This window comes from Procambarus clarkii, unplaced genomic scaffold (assembly GCF_040958095.1).
Source record: "Procambarus clarkii isolate CNS0578487 unplaced genomic scaffold, FALCON_Pclarkii_2.0 HiC_scaffold_1264, whole genome shotgun sequence".
NCBI classification, from domain to species: Eukaryota; Metazoa; Arthropoda; class Malacostraca; order Decapoda; family Cambaridae; genus Procambarus; species Procambarus clarkii.
The window spans coordinates 1-7,500 of NW_027190293.1; the positions used below are offsets into that span (position 1 = coordinate 1).

At 44.2% G+C, this 7,500-nt stretch overlaps 1 pseudogene; it reads right to left on the reverse strand.

Moving 5' to 3' along the window:
• On the reverse strand, positions 1-105 carry LOC138362129 (5S ribosomal RNA; annotated as a pseudogene; the record flags this gene model as incomplete).
• Between the last annotated feature and the right edge of the window lie 7,395 nt (positions 106-7,500).

Consider the following 7,500-nt stretch of genomic DNA (forward strand, 5'->3'; position numbering starts at 1 on the left):
GGTGTTCCCAGGCGGTCACCCATCCAAGTACTAACCAAACCCAACGTTGCTTAACTTCGCTGATCGGACGAGAAGCGGTGTTCTCAACGTGGTATGGCCGTTGGCATGAGACTGCCTACACATTGTGGCTAATAACCACTCTTTTAAGTCATCGCGGCAGGATACGGACCTGCTTGTGGTGTCTTAATGGTAATTGTATCCTAACATATTTTTGTCTCCTTGGCATGGATATTTAACATCGTTTATTCAGTCTTGGGTTTATGTTCTTTCGCCATTTACAGACATTTTACATCTACCTACTTCCTCAGCCTGCCCTGCCAATTTCTAATGAATTTGTGGATTTTCTTTTGTAATACAAACATGTGTGTGCTCATCTGCTCTTCAGTTTTTATGATATTTGTCTCATCTGTCCTGCTTTATGATACTTTTACAAAGAACATGAACAAATGCTTCTATTTTAGAGAAGATATGGGATCCAGGTTTCGGAGCCGTAAAACCAACCGTCGTGATTGGTGGACGAGTTGCCAGGTTGCAGCTTCTGTACCGTGCCGGCACATAAATAGGTTCGGCTCAAGCGGCGGCAGCATCATTCCCCGTGACTGTCTGAGCGTCTCTCATCACCTTGGTTGGTTCATCATCATCATGGTAGAAGCAAAGCCTACCAAGAAGGCTGCGGCTGCTGCTGCTGTGGTGGCCACCACCAGGAAACCTCGCGTCCAGGTTGCTCACCCGAAAACTAGTCAAATGGTTCTAGCCGCGGTCGCAGCACTCAAAGACCGTAAGGGCTCGTCTCTACAAGCAATCAAGAAGTACGTTGTTGCCAACAACAAAGTCGAGGCTGCCAAGATCGCCATTTACATCCGAAGATTTCTCAAGAAAGCAGTGGCTGACGGCATTCTTGTTCAGACCAAGGGAAGTGGAGCTAGTGGATCATTCAAGCTGGCCGTAGCAGAGAAGAGGGCCGTTCTAACTCCCAAGAAAGCCACCACAACCAAGAAACCATCTACAGCAGCAAAGAAGGCCGTGGTAACTCCCAAGAAAGCCGCCACAAGCAACAAACCACCTACAGCCTTGAAAAAAGCAGCAGCAGCAGCAGCAGCTTGTTGTTGGGAACAAAAAGCCCAAAATAAAGAGAGCTTCAAATCTCCCAAACCACCCAAGGCAAAGAAAGCTGTCAAAAAAACAACAAAGGCAAAATAAACGACGACATGCAAGCAGCATGAATACACATGACAATAAACATCCAGGCCTCCCCCCTCAGTGGAGGGGCCTCATATGATTCCAAAAAAGAGTTTAGTTTTGTAGACAAATAAATCATTACTTTTGGGGTAGATTTACTCTGTATATTATATATATATATATATATATATATATATATATATATATATATATATATATAATATATATATATATATAATATACATCTATATTATATATATATATATATATAATATATATATATATATAATATATATATATAATATACATCTATATTATTATATATATAATATACATATATATATATATATATATATATATATATATATATATATATATATATATACATGGGTGAGGTGATATGGTACCAAAGTTTTGGGTAAGGTGATTGACATTTACACAAGATAAAACACGAACCAATGGGAATAAAAACATAAGAATGGAAGTAACTGCAGAAGGCCTATTGGCCCATAACACAAGCACTTCCTCTTGATGCTTCTATATTGGTTCAGAGTCTTGAAGCTATAATAATAATAATATATATATATATATATATATATATATATATATATCTATATATATATATATATATATATATATATATATATAATATACACACAAAACTAAATAGTCTTGTTAGACAAATTGCCCCTATTAGAGGCAAGTTGACTAACAAGCCGAATGACTGGCAATTGTTTTGAATTTGAGTTAAATCTAACATAGAAATGTAATCAAACCTAACCTAACCTATGCTAACCCAAGCTAAGCTAACCTAACCTAACCTAAGCTAACCCAAGCTAAGCTAAGCTAACCTAACCTAAGCTAAGCTAACCTAACCTAACCCAGCAATTCATGATCTTAATATAATACTGTTAATTGGATAAACCAATTTGGAAAGAAATGTTCGAAAATAACAAAATTAACTGTGCTTGTTAGGAAAATTGGGCCTTGCATACTTGTCCCAATAGTGTGGTTCTCGCTTTTAGGTACGACATAAACGTATACCTAAGTTGAGAGAGAAAAAGATTCTCACTCAAACATGCATATCGATTGCCAGTCCTGAATTCTGGGTAGATATTCGTGTCCTCCCTTTTCATTTACCATCATTTGGATACTATCAAAACAGCTCTGAGAAGGATAAAATGAATAAAACGGGTAGCTCACTCATGTAAAAAGGAAGAGTTGGGAAAGATCTCTCTCTCTCTCTCTCCCCCTCACACCCCCCCCCCCCCCACCAATGATCCTGCTCTGCTAGTATATAACGTAACAAACCTTCCCCCCCCCCCCCCCCCAATCAGAGTCCCTTTAAGCATGCGAGGATAAAAAATAGATTTCATAAGACCCAATGTGCTAGCTGATATCAAAACAATTTATGTTATCGTCTATTAAGCCCTTCAGTAAAAAAGTATAGGGACCTAATTAGGTCCCGTTTTGAGGTGGTGGTGGGTGGAATCGATGGATTAGCCAAGCTCTTATCCGCCGAATCCGTAGAGGGTACGACCCTGGCGCTTCAGAGCGTACACCACGTCCATGGCAGTGACGGTCTTCCTCTTGGCGTGTTCCGTGTAGGTTACAGCATCACGGATGACGTTCTCGAGGAACACCTTCAGGACGCCACGGGTCTCTTCGTAGATGAGACCCGAAATACGCTTGACGCCGCCACGACGAGCTAAGCGACGAATAGCGGGCTTGGTGATGCCCTGGATGTTGTCACGTAGCACCTTACGATGACGCTTGGCGCCACCCTTTCCGAGTCCCTTGCCTCCCTTGCCGCGTCCAGTCATGGTGTTGTAGTTGTGTGAATCGAATTGACGAATGCCCGCACGATTTCCCGACTATATCCCATCAAGCGGACGTACTAGTAGCATTGCAACTCCTGCCTGCCCTTACTTTACGCTTGTGGTCGAATAGACACGGCTTTCTCACAACGCTTTCAAAACTGCAGTTGCCTACTCGTCTGTTTCACGTCCCTGTGAAATGACTTTTGCACAAATCCAAAAAATAGAGCAAAATCAGCGATAATAGTGATTGAGGTGAGCCGCCTGTTGGCTGCAGCCAGAGGAAGGAGGGGAGGGGCAACGGGGTGACGTAGGCGAGTCGAGCAGCCAATGGCGCTCGAGCAAGCGCCTCGAGACGGCGTATATAAGCAAAAATTTTTCGGCGCCGGCCATCACAAACCACAGTTGTTCACCATGGCTCGCACCAAGCAGACTGCTCGCAAGTCCACGGGAGGCAAGGCTCCTCGTAAGCAGCTGGCCACCAAGGCAGCACGCAAGTCTGCTCCTGCCACAGGGGGTGTGAAGAAGCCTCACCGTTACAGGCCCGGAACGGTCGCCCTGCGTGAGATCCGTCGTTACCAGAAGAGCACCGAGTTGCTCATCAGGAAACTTCCCTTCCAGCGTCTGGTGCGCGAGATTGCCCAGGACTTCAAGACCGATCTTCGCTTCCAGTCGTCTGCCGTCATGGCTTTACAGGAGGCATCCGAGGCTTACCTGGTCGGTCTCTTCGAGGACACTAACCTCTGTGCCATCCACGCCAAGCGTGTCACCATCATGCCAAAGGACATTCAGCTTGCTCGCCGTATCCGTGGAGAGCGTGCATAAGCTAAATCGACCACCCTAGTATACACCAAACTCGGCCCTTCTCAGGGCCAAAATATCCTTCTAAGGAGATTTCAGACATTCCTAGCATCAGTCATATGAATTAACCTTCATCTACACATATAATAAATAAATAAATAAATAAATAAACAAATACACTAATTTAGGTGTCATACATACACGTGATATCAATAAATCAAGTCATTTGTAGTACAACCTGTTCTCTTACAAACAAAACGCCGTCGCTTTTCGCTCTTATGCACTGTCAAGGATCACCCACCCCCCCCACCCCCCCAAAATAAAAATTGTCATACTGTACTAGAAATAAAAGCAGCTTGTATAAGTGACATACTGTCCAGTCCTGTTTTATTCTGTTTTCGGTCCTCTGGCTTAATCTGTTAAGTTAGGAGATGACATTTTAAATTAACCGTTTTCTTGACATTTTCAAACCTAAGAGGGTGGCCTGCATAGTAATCCTAATGTGGAACATAACAATGAATCTCTAATCTCTAGAAAAAAGATACCGAGTGCTTATATGTGTTGAGAGAGAGAGAGAGAGAGAGAGAGAGAGAGAGAGAGAGAGAGAGAGAGAGAGAGAGAGAGAGAGAGAGAGAGAGAGAGAGAGAGAGAGACACAGACAGACAGACAGACAGACAGACAGACAGACAGACAAGACAGACAGACAGACAGACAGACAGACAGACAGACAGACAGACAGACAGACAGAGACTGAGAGAGAGAAACACACACAGACAGTTTCATAAATATTCTCATTTTATAGCTATTTGCTTTCAGTGACAGAGGTTTTTGTTATAATAGTATTGGTGTCTAACACTCACAATCTCTTTAGAAATTAAAGTGTGGCTCCAATGGAGCCGAGTTTGTTGGTTTGAGGCCAAGCCACCACCACAGGGCAGTAAGTAAGCCGTTTACTTGGAGGAGGTGTACTTGGTGACGGCCTTAGTGCCCTCAGAGACGGCGTGCTTGGCCAGTTCTCCGGGCAACAGGAGCCTTACAGCCGTCTGGATCTCCCGACTGGTAATGGTGGAACGCTTGTTGTAGTGGGCCAGGCGAGAAGCCTCGGCGGCGATGCGCTCGAAGATGTCGTTCACGAACGAGTTCATGATCGACATGGCTTTGGAAGAGATACCAGTGTCGGGGTGGACCTGCTTCAGCACTTTGTAGATGTAGATGCTGTAGCTCTCCTTCCTCCTGCGCTTCTTTTTCTTATCGCCCTTGGCAATGGCCTTCTGGGCCTTTCCGGCCTTCTTGGCAGCCTTTCCAGATGCCTTGGGTGGCATGATGATGCTCGTGCTGGCTGGCGTTGCGATACAATAATGAACTTTTGCGCGAGTCGAGCTTTCCTTTTATATCCCGCTCGCGACTCAGCTCAGAGCGGGTCGCGTGGCGGAGCGCGCTGATTGGTCAGTGGCGGACTCCCTTGATCCTGAGCGGGGTATATAACACGAAGCTCGATCTGCGGGCCGGCATTAAAACACCACAAACCCACAACAGCAGCAGCAATGTCAGGACGCGGCAAGGGAGGCAAAGTGAAGGGCAAGTCAAAGTCTCGCTCCAGCAGGGCCGGACTTCAGTTCCCCGTGGGCAGAATTCACCGTCTGCTGCGTAAGGGCAACTACGCCGAACGCGTCGGTGCTGGCGCTCCTGTCTACCTGGCAGCCGTCATGGAATACCTCGCTGCCGAAGTTCTCGAGCTCGCCGGTAACGCCGCACGTGACAACAAGAAGACCCGTATCATCCCACGTCACTTGCAGTTGGCCATCCGCAACGACGAAGAACTCAACAAACTTCTGTCTGGCGTAACCATTGCACAGGGAGGTGTTCTTCCAAACATTCAGGCAGTTCTTTTGCCAAAGAAGACAGAGAAGAAGTAAGCACTTCTGCCACCCACCGCGACAAATACCATAACCAGGCTCCATCCGGAGCCACACACACTTTAATAGAGAGATTCAAGTAGACAATCAACTTTCAAACATTAATAATAACATTTATATTGATTTCATTTGGAATGTGTACATAACAAACAAACAAAACAAAATTATAGGGGATATTCAGCATCACTTGGAATATTAACCAATCATATAAATCCAATATATATTTTATATTTTACTTTAAGCGAGGAATTCATATTCTATCCATTTTTAATCATACAAATGAACAAAAGCAATTCTTCACTAGACGTAATGAATGAATAAATGATCAAGGTTTTAATGTGTTTCATGAATATATATATATATATATATATTATATATATATATATATATTATATATATATATATATATATATATATATATATATATATTAATACTTGTGAACCAGAATATGTTTGAGCAGCAGCGATCGTGCCTGCCATTGGCCGAAGTGCAACAATTCAAATAATTTAAAGGGCCTGCTCGGGTATATAAGAGAGGCTGGGAGACTGGGGCCGGTGGTGGGTGATGGGTGATGAGTGATGGTGTGGTGTGGTGTGGTGTTGTTAAGAGTTGATTTACGGCCAGCCAGCCAGCCAGCCAGCCAGCCAGCTGCAGCCAAGGCAGGGCAGGGCAAGGCAAGGCAAGGCAAGGCAAGGCAAGGCAAGGCAAGGCAAGGCAAGGCAAGGCAGGCAGGCAGGCAGGCAGGCAGCCAGGCAGCCAGGCAGCCAGACAGGCAGGCAGGCAGGCAGGCAGGCAGGCAGGCAGGCAGGCAGGCAGGCAGGCAGGCAGGCAGGCAGGCAGGCAGGCAGGCAGGCAGCCAGGCAGGCAGGCAGGCAGGCAGGCAGGCAGGCAGGCAGGCAGGCAGGCACAGGCAGCCAGGCAGCCAGCCAGCCAGCCAGCCAGCCAGCCAGCCAGCCAGCCAGCCAGCCAGCCAGCCAGCCAGCCAGCCAGCCAGCCAGCCACTCCCACTTTGTATTTATATGCATTCAATTTATATTCAAACATTATATATGTTAAGGGCCTTGTTTTAGTGTTTATTTTAAAAATGACAAACATCGAGTCATTTTACCAGTCCTTTAGCGTTAACGGTGATGCATTTTAAAACTGAACATAAATCGCCTTTTCTGGATATATCAAATATCGAATCCGCTTAATGTGCCTACAATTCAATCATTCAAAAAATACATAATTTACATCAAGCCTTTTCATAGAACAGACAATAAGATTTGTACATGCAAAAAAAAAAAAAAATCCTTTAAGTTATCAATACAATGTGAGAAAACTTTACTTTTATAACTAAAGTTGCACAATTATACCAACTCTATGGTGGCTGGGTTGTAAGGTGTGTGGCTGGTGTTTTGGAAGTCGCGAGTTCAAACGACCCAATGGGAATAATACTTTTTTTTTTTTGCCATACAATCTTCCTAATACTATTATGTAGGTTTGTGTGTGTTTTTTTATTCATTCTTTGGTTTTATAGATGACATACATATTGACTCCTTTTACCGGTCCTTAATTAGGCTCTGGGGAAGCAATGGTGGTGGTGGTGGTGGTGGTGGTGGTGCATTTAAAACTAAACCAAAAATCACCAGTTCTGGACGCGTCAAATATCATATCCGCTTAATGTGTCTACAACCTAATTACTTAAAACTACACTATTTAATTCATTCATATCATGTGCATATTGGTCATTATGCTCATACAACCGACATCAAAATTTATTTTCATTATTAGAATCATACATTTC